Source organism: Capsicum annuum, chromosome 1 (genome assembly GCF_002878395.1).
Source record: "Capsicum annuum cultivar UCD-10X-F1 chromosome 1, UCD10Xv1.1, whole genome shotgun sequence".
NCBI lineage: Eukaryota > Viridiplantae > Streptophyta > Magnoliopsida > Solanales > Solanaceae > Capsicum > Capsicum annuum.
Genome location: NC_061111.1, coordinates 62022778 through 62035815, shown reverse-complemented (window position 1 = coordinate 62035815; position 13038 = coordinate 62022778).

Here is a 13038-nt window from a genome sequence, read left to right as displayed (position 1 = left end):
ATATATTGGGCTTTTGTGGATCCAAAGTTATTGGGACTTAGCCACCCATTTTCCCTTCTTTTCTTCTCTTTAACTTGGGCCTTGGCAGATTTGAGTATTGGGCCCTTTTACCCATTTTATTTCTCTTTTATTCAATTTGAGACCAAATGAGTACATCCCATTAGTATAGGCCCAAATCTGGTCCATAGCCATATGTCCATTAATTTGGTCCAAATAGTTCAAGTAGGTGACTCACCTACTAGCTTAATTAAGTCAAGCAAGCACCTCAATATTTTGTTCTATTTGCTGCTCTAAATCCCTTTAATTTAACCTTAAACTTATACAAACTTGATCACCTTAAACTTCAGATTAAAATACTAGCTTACGATCCCAAGTTTAAATAGTTGTATCGATGTTAACTTGGTCGCATCACATAAAAAGTGCACGGGCAGCATATATAATTCTATCTATACCATTAATTCTTGCATAACAAACCTCACCCATTACCGATCCTATAAGCCCATACCAGGTTCCATATAATTAGAATAATTACAAGCAAAATACGGGATGTTACATCCTTCCCCCCTTAGAAACATTCTTCCTCGAATGTTAGCATAATTGTCCAACCAAAACGAGTTCAAGCCTTAGTTTAATATCCCTATTACCACATAGTACCTATATATTTTACACTTACTTGTTATTGCTCCAATTCAGCATCTTGGACTTTTTCTTCGTATTTGAACAAATAGGGGTACTTGGATTTCATCGCTTCTTTAGCTTCCCATGTGATCTCTTCTACTTGTTGATTCCTCCAAAGCACTTTTACAGAAGATATTTCCTTATTCCTCAACTTCTTAACCTGTCGATCTAGAATAGCAATAGGTATTTCCTCATAGGTGAGATCGTCTGTAATTTGTACATCTTTAGTAGGGGTAATATGAGATGGATCTCCAATGCACTTTTGAAGCATTAAGATGTGAAATACCAGATGAACTGTTGAGAGCTCTTGGGGAAGCTCTAATTCATAAGCGATTTGGCCAAACCTTTGAGTAATCTTATATGGGCCTATATAACATGGACTTACTTTTCCTTTCTTACCAAATCTCATAACCCCCTTCAATGGTGATACCTTCAAGAATACCCAATCACTTATAGAAAACTCTAGCCCCCTTCTCCTAATATCTGTATATGACTTATGTCGACTTTGGGCTATTTCTAGTCGCTTTTAGATCACTTTAACCTTTTCCATAGCTTGATGAACCATATCTGGCCCGGAAAAAGTAGTTTCACCCACTTTAAACCATCCAATTGGTGATCTATACTTTCTTCCATACAAAGCCTCATATAGTGCCATTTTGATACTCGAATGATAACTATTATTGTAGGCGAACTCGATAATAGGTAGATAATCATCCAAACTACCTTTAAAGTCCAATACATAAGCTCGTATCATATCTTCAAGTGTTTGAATGGTACGTTCAGCTTGTCCATCTACTTTAGGGTGAAAATCTGTACTTAGATTCACTTGTGTCCCCAAATTTCTCTAAAAGGACTTCCAAAAATTTGTAGTAAATTGAGCTCCTCGATCCGATATAATAGATATTGGAACTCCATGTAGTCGAACTATCACCTTAATATATAATTTGGCCTATTCTTCAGTTGTGTAAGTGGTCCTAACCGGTAGAAAGTGCACTAATTTGGTAAGCCTATCAATGATCAACCATATGAAATCAAACCTTTGAGATGTACGAGGCAAACCAGTGATGAAATCTATGTTGATCATGTCCCACTTCCATATTGGAAAATCTATACATTGCATATAACCCCCGGGCTTTTGGTACTCTACTTTAACTCTTTGACAATTTGGATATTCGACTACAAATTTTGCAATGTTCTTCTTCATGTCACCCCACCAATACATCTCTTTCAAATCATGGTACATTTTTGTTGACCCTGGATACATAGAATACCTTTAATGATGTCCTTCTATCATAATCCTCTTTCTTAGTCTATCTACATCCGACACACACAATCTGCTTTGGCACCGAAGTACTCCTTCTTGCGTAAGCTCAAATGCTTTCGTCATACCATATTGCACATTTTCCTTAAGTTTTAATAGAATGGGATCTGCATATTGTTTCTCTTTTACTTCAGCTACTAAGGAAGATTCCACAACATTATAAATAATAAGCCCTTCATCTGGAGTTTTAAGAAGGCGAACTCCCAAATTGGCTAGTTGGTACAAATTTTTAGTCATCCCTTGTCTTTCTATAGATGGTTCCATAGTCTTCAGACTTAACGCATCTGCTACCACATTTTCTTTCCCCAGATGATACAAGATATCAACGTCATAGCCTTTTAATAATTCAAGCTATCTTCGCTGCCTCAAATTTAGGTCCTTCTGATTAAAGATAATTGCAAACTCTTGTGGTCAGTGTATATGTCAACATGAATCTCGTAAAGGTAGTGACGCCATATCTTTAAGGCAAATATAACCGATGCTATCTCCAGATCATGTGTTGGATAATTTTTCTCATGTGGCCATAATTGTCGCGAGACATATGCTATGACTTTACTATGTTGCATTAATACACACCTTAAGCCAATTCTTGAAGCATCACAATGCACTGCATACCCCTCAGTGCCTTCTGGAAGCACCAATATTGGTGTAAAAGTCAACTTATTCTTCAGATCTTGGAAACTTTTTTCGCATGCATCATTCCATTGGAACTTGGATGCTTTGTGTGTTAGCTTTGTTAAAGGTGCAGAAATTGAAGAAAATCCTTTAACAAACCTTCTATAATAACCTGCCAACCCAAGGAAACTACGAACCTCCGTAGGCGTCATAGGTCTTGGCCAGTCCTTTATGGCTTCTATCTTTTGAGTATCAACCTTTATTCCTTCATCAGATACAATATGCCTTAAGAATGCCATAGATTTTAACCAAAACTCACATTTAGAGAACTTTGCAAATAGCTTACGATCATGAAGAATCTGCAACACCTGTCTTAAGTGATTGACATGGTCCTCATTTGATCTCGACTAAACCAGAATATCATCTATAAAAACTATCATAAACACATCCAAGAATGGCTTGAACATCCTATTCATCAAATCCATAAAAGCTACAGGTGCATTAGTTAGCCCAAAGGACATGACTAGGAACTCGTAATGACCGTACTGTGTTTGAAAAGTTATCTTGGGTATGTCATTCTCTTTGACCCTCATTTGGTGGTAACCAGACCTTAAATAAATCTTCAAAATCCACTTGGTGCCTTGCAACTGATCAAATAAGTCATCAATTCTCAGAAGGGGATATTTGTTCTTAATAGTCACCTTGTTCAATTTTCTATAGTCAATACACATTTTTAATGAGCCATCCTTCTTACGCACAAATAACACTGGTGCGCCCCAAGGGGACACACTAGGCCTTATGAATCCTTGTTCTAGCAAGTCTTTCAATTGCTCTTTCAACTCCCATAATTCTGCTAGGGCCATTCTATGCGGAGGAATTAAGATTGGTCGAGTACCTGGAATCACATCGATACCAAACTTCACTTCTCATTATGGAGGCAAACTCAGAAGATCTTCAGAAAATATATCAGGAAATTCATTTACCACTGGAATAGTTTGAAGAGTTGGTCTCTCCGCATTTGTATCCTTCACTCTAACCAGATGACATATGTAACCCTTGAAAAAATCATCTTTTTTGCCTTAAAATAAGAAATAAATTTACCTCTTGGCGCACCAATATTACCTCTCTATTCAAGGACTGCCTCCCTTGGAAAATGGAAACACACCCTCTTAGTTCGACAATCTACTGTGGCATAACAAGAAGCCAACCAATCCATACCCATTATAGCATCAAAATCTACCATTTCTAACTCAACCAGGTCAGCCATTGTATCGCGACCACAAATAGTTATTATACAATTTCAATACACTCTCTTTGCTATAACAAATTCACCAATCGGCGTAGATACTTCAAGTGGCTTCACTAGCAATTCTGGTGTTTTTTTAAACTTTCTAGCAACCAATGGAGTGACATATGATAATGTAGAATCGGATCAACTAATGCATATACATTATGTGAAAAGATGGTCAATGTACCTGTAACTACATATGGAGAAGCCTCTGAATTTTGTCGATCCACTAAAGCATATGTACGATTCTGAACTCCATTAGAGCTAGCTCCTCTTTTAGTACCTCTACCATGACCCATAGGCTGTACACGTCTACCTGAATAAGGCACCAATGATGATGATGCAATAGCTAATCCAGTAGTTCATGCCATACCACCTATGCCCCTTTGAGGGCATTCTCTTATCATATGTCCTGACGTACCACACCAAAAGTAAGTATTTGTCCCAAACCGACATGCACCTAAATGAACCTTTCCACATTGTTTACATGGCTGTTGAGGAGGCCTTAATTGTCCCATACTCCCTTACTCTTGATACCCCATTGTTCGTGAACTCTGACTCTCGCTTCTTTATCCAAACTGGTTGCCTTTGGACCCTTGAAACTATGGTGGAGCACTAGCCGCAGAAGAAGAAGATAATGGCCTAGGTGGTCTATTAGAAAACCGAGTCCTAAACTCTCCTTGGGATATCGTGAACTGTCCCATAAATATGGCCCTCTTGGGATATCCTCTTTCCAATTCTTTTGTTTTTCTCCTTTGCCTCTGATTCTCTATTTTTTGTGCAAAAGATTGTATCCTTGCTATGTTTATGTCTTTGTTCAAAGTAGAAATAGTACAATCTATAACCAAATATGGATCCAACATATCCACATATCGATGAAATCTATCATCCATAGTAGCTACAACATTAGGAGCATACCTAGATAAGGAGTTAAACTAGAGGTTGTACTCCCTCATGCTCATATTCCCTTGGCAAAGATTCAGAAACTGATCTACATGTGCTTCTCAAATCTCAAATGCAAGGTAATGATCAAGAAGTGCATCTTTGAACTCTTTCCAAGTAACTGAAGGTGCATCGATACCCCTAGATTATTTCCAATCTTCATACCAAAATATAGCCTCTCATTTGAATCTATATGCTGCTAGCTCAACTGTCTCTTTACCCGACACATGCATAACATCTAGAGCCCTTTGGATTTTATCAATAAGGTCTTGTGGCTCTTCATTAAGATCTAATCCAGTGAAAGCGGGAGGATCCAATTTAAGAAAATCCTACGTTCGTAGGCTAGCTGCCCTATCTGCACCACTAGAACCTATAGTTGGAATGGCTTGTCCTTGAGCTTGTCCAGAAACTATACGAGCCAACAATTGTACTGCATTTCTTAGATATCAGTCTGTAGCATTGGTAGGTGGTTCTGAGGATGTGGTTCTTCTCCTTCTTAGCTCTTCTAGAGATGGAGGAGTAGAAGAAGTTTGGGACACAAACTCAGCTTGAGCCTCACTTTGATTAGCCCATCTAGGTGGTGATTTGTTGGTCTCTTCCCCGGCAGCCTCGTCTATCCACTTACCTGTATTCTTACTCCTTCTTGTAACTGACATCTTTACTATAATAAGAGGAAAAAAATAGGTTCAATGGTTAAATATGACTTTACCTACAACATAGGCTCTATTGCACGATCTAAGATATAAAGAAAAAGAGACAACCCCTAAATGTCACATAGTCCCCTATTTATAGATATGGTGCACAACACGCCCATAAACAAGACTCTATATAGACACGACTTTGTAGACACCTTAGGACGACCTGCTCTAATACCACTTTTGTCACGGCTCAACTCTTATTGGGGCGGACAGACACCCATAACCGTAAAAGCCCGAGAGAACTAATTCATAACCTAGTTATCGAACAGAAAAAATATTTTCTATGTTATTCATTTTATCGACCAATCATTTGACAAATCCAAATCCGAGCGAGTGATGACGATGACGGCGCAAGGCATCTCTATTTTCTTGCCTCACTTATCATGTGGAGTAAGTGTTCATTAATATAAACACTACAAAGTTCTCTTCTTCCACCAATGTGGTAGAAAGAGTAAACTTTTCAATTTGGAGTACACTTTCTAAATTGGGTGTCTCCTTTCCTCCACATTTTTCCACTCCATTTTCCATTCACACTTTCTTCATTTACTATGAACCCAACACCTAGCTATAGTTTTTCTTGGATTTATAGCTCGAGGAGTTGCTTAAAAAATTCTAACGGCGAGGATAATAAACATTTTGAACGGAATAGAAATTAAATCATGCGAGTATGTCTGGGGGAATGCTATTATTGATAGAAACTACGACAACAATCGAAGAGGAACAAAATGAAGAAAAAGATACAAATAGAAATTTAATGTTAAAATTAGCAATATGTAATATGTGTTATATAGATGAATATACTTGTGCATTTAAAGAATATTATTACAAAGGAGCATAGGGCAGTATTTTCGGTGTGATGAAAAATATGTGTCTAGTCACAACTGTAGGAAAGACAGGCAACTATATCTCATGGAAGTTGAAGAGGAGGTAGATGAAGTGATCCTAGATGAGAAAGGGTATGAAAAGAAAGTTGGGACAATATCTACTCTTGCAGTGAGTTGTTAGATCTCTATCTATGCCTTAGTTTGTACTATAGGATTATGAGGATAAGAGTGGGTGCAAAGGGGAATATGGTGTATGTGTTCTCAGAATTCATGAATAACTTCATGGACAGGCAACCAAAAACAAGGTTGCAGGCTTGAGAAGATTCCTCCATTTTCTGTGGTAGTAGCAAATGGTAGTAGAGTGCTCATCTCTTTTATGAGTTAAAAATATCATAGAAGATGCAATGGGTTGAATTTTGGGATGGTATGTTAGTCGTGGCATTAGGAGGAGGTGATGTAGTACTAGCCACTAGGCATTCAATGGCTCATCACTTTGGGGTATATAAAATGGAATGACTGAGAATTGATTTTTAGATTGGAGGGAGAAGGGCGACTATGATTTACTATAATTTATGAAATGATGTCAAAGGTTTAAAAAAAGTAAGTATAAATAACATAAATATCAACTCTTTTGGAAGTAATTACTCTTTCTTACACTTTTTATTTACTTTACTTTCTCTCCCTATTAATATACATAACATATCTAACATATACATAGCATTCTGCGTATATATTGAAATTTTTATAATATATTTAGCAAGTTGAATTTTTTTATAATATTATAATAGTGTGATTTTTTTGTAATTCTGTTTATTTGTGTAATTTTTAGTTAAAAAAGCTAATAAGTCAACATAATGGTTTTATGAAAAAGGCCTACAGATGTCAACTCTATGAAATGGCCAAATGTGATGAAAAGGCCAATAGGTGTCATTTCCATGATTTAAGTATTGGTCTTCTAACCTAACAGTACAAGTGATAAAATTTTTTCGACAAAAATGTCCGGTATATGTAATATCTCGATATTATATAATCTATTTTATAATATATAAAGATTGTATAAATAAAAAAATATAATCATATATATATGATATATAACTATGTGTAAGAGATATATATACATTATAAACAGTGTTTATACTATAGTTATATTTTGCAACAGTTTATCTTCCTCAACGAGTTAATTTTTTTCAATCTCGGGAAACTAAAATCCCATCTAAACAGTGTCATAATTTAGATATAAGTTCTTCTCAATGTTTCAAGTATTTTGATATATTATTAACTTGAGAAGATTCATATTTGTCTTTTAACAATAGAAATGATATTATATGTCACAATTTTTATTTTTCATCTTTGGAAACTACCTCTGAGTTAAACATTAAGGGATAGTTGTTTACTTATTTGAAGATCATTAACTAATGCTAAATGTTTGATGGGAAAAAATTACCGTAATTTAGTATTATGAGCAAAAAAGATATTTTATTGAAGGAATTCCTGCACCATGTGCTATGGTTTAAGATGAATAATAAGTAGAGCTGTTAAAATAGGCTTGACCTGTGAGGCCGGTCTAATCCAATTCTTTAATTAAATGGAGTTGGTCTAAGTTTTTTCAGCTCATTTAAGAACGAGGCTTATAAGTCCAGCCTTACTTGACACGTCGACTTTAGAGGACTAATGCGTTAGTCTCAGAGGCCAATCTGTGAACCGAGACATTAAAATAAGTTGGTCATTTATTTGTTAAAAAATAGGATTTTGTCAATCTTTTCTAACTAGCTACTTATCTTTTATCCATCATTTTGTTGATATATTTTTCTGAAAGTTCTTAATATGCGTTTGGAATGGTTGGCAAACTGCTTTTAGTTGTGAAATTCAAAAAGTTGTTTTTACTCGTGATGTTGTTTAGTACTTGTTGCCTTTGCGTAATGTAATATTTTGTTCTTTAAATTTAGGCTATTTTCTGCTGTGATCTTATTACTTTTATGTAGATACTTCGTGTATACAGGGTATTTATGATCTTACAGCTTTTATGTAGATTCTTTGTGTATACAAGGTATTTATGATTTTATTGCTTTTATGTAGATTCTTTGTGTATACATGTATTTATTATCTTAATCATATTAGAACTTTTTCATGAAATTTAGCTAATCATCCTTTCTCGACAGTAAATACCACGAGCTAATTACAACTAAAGGTATTAGTAAGATGCCTATAACATGCTAAAAACTAGTAGATGACATATTAAAGCGAAAACATAAAAGTTAATAGTTGTGTAATGCTTACAATATTTTCATTGATCATGTTTCGATTACTTTTATTTGTTTTGAAGGGTCAACTCGTCCCAATTCGTGGCCCACTTAGAGACGAGTTAGGTTGTTATTTTAAAGGCCCTTTGAAAATAATTTGTAAGTGGCAAACTTAAGTCTATAATTAGTAGTTTATAGCAACCATTTCTTAATTACCCGAAATAACAGGTTGTATTTTTATTTTAGGCACTTTTTGCTATGAAAATACATATACAAACGAAATTTACTGCCCTTAGTTTTCTCAAATTAGTTGAGTTAAATAAGAAATAAATATGCTCTTAAATTATTCCATGTATTTAAATCTAAATATTCTTTTTTCATAAATGACTCTTATTAAAACTTTTTGCAGTTTATTTTCATCAACTAAAATCAAATTCAAAATGTGATTTTACTGTATAATTTTCTTTCCATAAAAATCTTTAAATTTTCAAATAAATCATCATTGTTGATACAGGTATTGTATCCCAAACTTGATTTCGTATATGTGTTTAAACAAAGTAAGTTGACTTAATCATTTTGTTCCTAATCATTTTTGCTAATTTATTTTTTAATTTAAGTGTATTTTCAAAATTTTATTTGATAGAACTCAATTTTTTCAAATCATTATTAAACTTAGATAGTTATAATTTGATCGAATTCAAATTTGCTCCATACTAAATTAACAGTATCAATTTTCTAATATAGAATATAATTGTATAGGTGTTCAGTTTATTTGTATATTCTACAAAGTGTAAATGTATTTTGTTCGGTATATTTATATTTTTCAAGTTTATTTGTATATTTTAAATTTATTTGTATATTTCGGCTTCTATTTGTGTATGTTGACAGTAACTGTATATTTTGAATTTTTTTACACACTATTAGTGTATGTGTAGCTTTATGAGAATAACTATATATTTTGTGTGTATTTGTATAGTTATAATTATTAGTATATTTTGAGTGTATTTGTGCCTTTATGATTCTTTTTGTATGTTCTGAGGCAGCGTGTACGCGTATGATGGTATGACCATATACATTTGTCTCTATATTTGTATTTGCCATATATTTTTCTATTTTTTCAGAAAGTGACTCATTTTATATTGGTGTATATATTTACTGTAAGTTATTACAGTTATATTGTCAAGATACAAAAATCGATAGGTCATGATGATACTTGTTGCGACGAACCTTGACAACTAAGCCTTTCACCCAAAATGATAAACACAGAAAAAAGACAGAAATACCCCAAAGGTAAGGCTTCTAGAACGAAGCCGAACCACATAGATATGATAAAATTGGAAAAAACAAAATCAACACATGCAGCCATAACTCTCAAAACTTGATCAACGATATAAGAACTACTAATACAATTCTAGAGTCAAATACATCAAAAAAATAACCATAAAGAAAAATATCTGTCTCTGAACACCAATAAAGACATAACTAATACAGAAAGATAGAGGTGAACTCCGACGTATGAATGTCCAACCGCTACCTTGAGAAATCTAAAGGTGTCCGGAATCAACCAGGTTGAGGCTCACTCAAACCTAAAGTTGTACCGAAAGAGTGAAGTAGCAGTGAGTACGACCACTTGCACTCAGTAGATATCATAGGCCTACCTAGCAAAGTAGAAAATAAAGCATATAAAATACACACTAAGGGCACGCCAACTACAACAAAAAATATCCCGCAATGGTAGCCTACACCACTTGCACTAACAGTTCTAATAATTCACCTATTTGTAACATCACACCAAGATAGAACAAACATACACATTATATCACATATAAGTAGAATAAGGGAGAACATGTATATTCAAGATCAACAAGTACAAGTAAAGGAAGATATGCCAAATACATAGATGAAAAGTCAATATAGCAATACAACACAACATAAAGACAATAAACTAATTGCAATGTATATGATGATGATGATGAGGAGGAGGAGGTGTATGCACGAGTTGTTGTACAACCTCTGAAATCGTCACACAATTTCTGTATACATGTACGGAGCTAAATCTTCCAAATGTAAGACCCATGGGGGGTTCGTCAACCTGTATACAATCCACATATTTCATATCTCCTTTTTGGAACATCCCTCAAAAAGGATATTATAAGGTGTTACAATAGCTCTCTCCCGATACATCCCTCGGGGAGGGTTTTAAAAAGGTGATGCCACAATGGTACTAATGTTTCATGAATAAGTATGATATGAGGATGTAATGCTCACAACCAATGATAATCATTATTTCCACAACCAACCACAATGATACATTTCCACAACCATGTGAGCTAATATCTATTCATTATTTTTATTTCATCTATGAATTTTCACACGTCTTATGTACCAACAAGAATGAATATATAACATTACATCAATGTTACCACATTAGGCATTTCAACAACACAATGCAATTATTCACATGTATTCAGGGCTATTAACATCACATAGGATCTAACACAATCACACACATCAGATAATATCTCAATTTCGGCAATTACATCACATATAGGCCTTTACACGGACACAACACATAGATAGCCATTTTTATGATTAGTTCTCACCTTTAACATACATTTTATATCATCATTTACTAATAAGTCTAGTCTGAAAGAGTTAAGTCATAACCTAGCTCAAAAGCCAAAATCGGTTTGCTGCACTTCGTATCCACGATCTTACTTTTCACAAAAAATCCTCCACTAAAAATATCAAATATGAAATCTACGCGTAAAAAAAAAAAATCAATGACACCCATATTGACTACTTTTGGTCTGGAATTAAAATGGACCTCCGAAATAAATTTTCGAAAAAGAAGGGCAAAATCATAACTTTACTTTAAAAATATGTTTTCCATAATTTTAGGAACCTACATATGAAATTCAAAGTCAAATCGAGTCTAAAATGAGATTCAAATTGAAGAAAAAATATTTTAAAGCTTTACAGGATAAAATCTTTGAAATCCGAATTAAAATCAAGAATCAGAGTTGTTTTGAAGGTTAAATTGATGAAAAACTAGTAATTATAAGATTAAAATACTATTCAGTGAAAAGAAGTGAAATTTGAGTTTAAAATCAAGCCCCAAGCCACCACATATATCTATATTTAATATTTTTTCTAATTATTTTTCTTAAAAAAATATCTGGTTGTAGCAGCCATATACCATGTCTACACAGTACAAGACAAAGAAAAATATTTTATTATTTGTCTCAAGAATAGACCCTCTCTTATCATGCATTTGAATGATATATCATGTGCACATACTTGTGCGGTCTTGGATAACAAGAATTTTACAAAGGAAGCATATTGTTCTAATTTATACGAGTCAAAAATTGTATTGAGAATATATGATATTCCAATTTATCATTTATCACATAAAGATGATTGGGTAATTTCAGATAGCATTATGGATGATGTAGTACTATCCCCAATGTACAAGCGACCTCGTAAAAGACCTCCAAATAAAGATCGTGAAAAATCAGAACGTGATATGTTCGAAAAGAAAATCATCAATTCATGTAGTGCTTGTGAGTTTAAGGGTCACAATAAGCATTCGTGTAGGAAATATCATAAATGATAGATTTGTTTTGATGTTATATTCATTCAGTGTATTTTTTCGCAATTTATGACATTGAACTCATTTGATAAATATGTGATTAATTCAACACAACCCATTCTGAAATGACAATTATGCTTGATGTATTAGAATATGTATTAACGTGTGTGCCGCTACACTTGCTACTTGTAGATATTGCACAAATGTATGTAATTGAAAATGTAAAATTACATATTCATAGATGTTCAGAAAGATAAAAGTACTTATACATATATTCTTAATATTACATATGTGGATACAAATATGTATATGCAACTGTTTTGAAAAACACATATACAGTTAACTTTATTAAGAACAACTGTGTTTTCAAAAATACATATACAAATAACTATAAGTATTTGCGACTGTGATTGAAAAAATAATGAAAAACATAAGAGTACAATTGTAGTTAAACAGTTATTTACAGATATATATCTATATAAACGTATACATTCACATTTAAATACATATGAACATACATCTACAAACACAAATACATAGATATACAAATTTAAAAGTTGTGCAATTAAATATGAATATAAAAATTAAAAATACATTTGTATTTACATAAACAATTATATAAACCTATCCTACATTATTAATACATATCTACCTACATTACATATACAGATACATTTACATCACCTATATGTATTTTCAACTGCATTTGAAATACATACGAATATAAATATAGAGTTGTGCCACTAATTAATACATATGTAGATTTGAACATAAACCTGACCCATATGTATATGTATGTATATATATATATATATATATATATATATATATATACATACA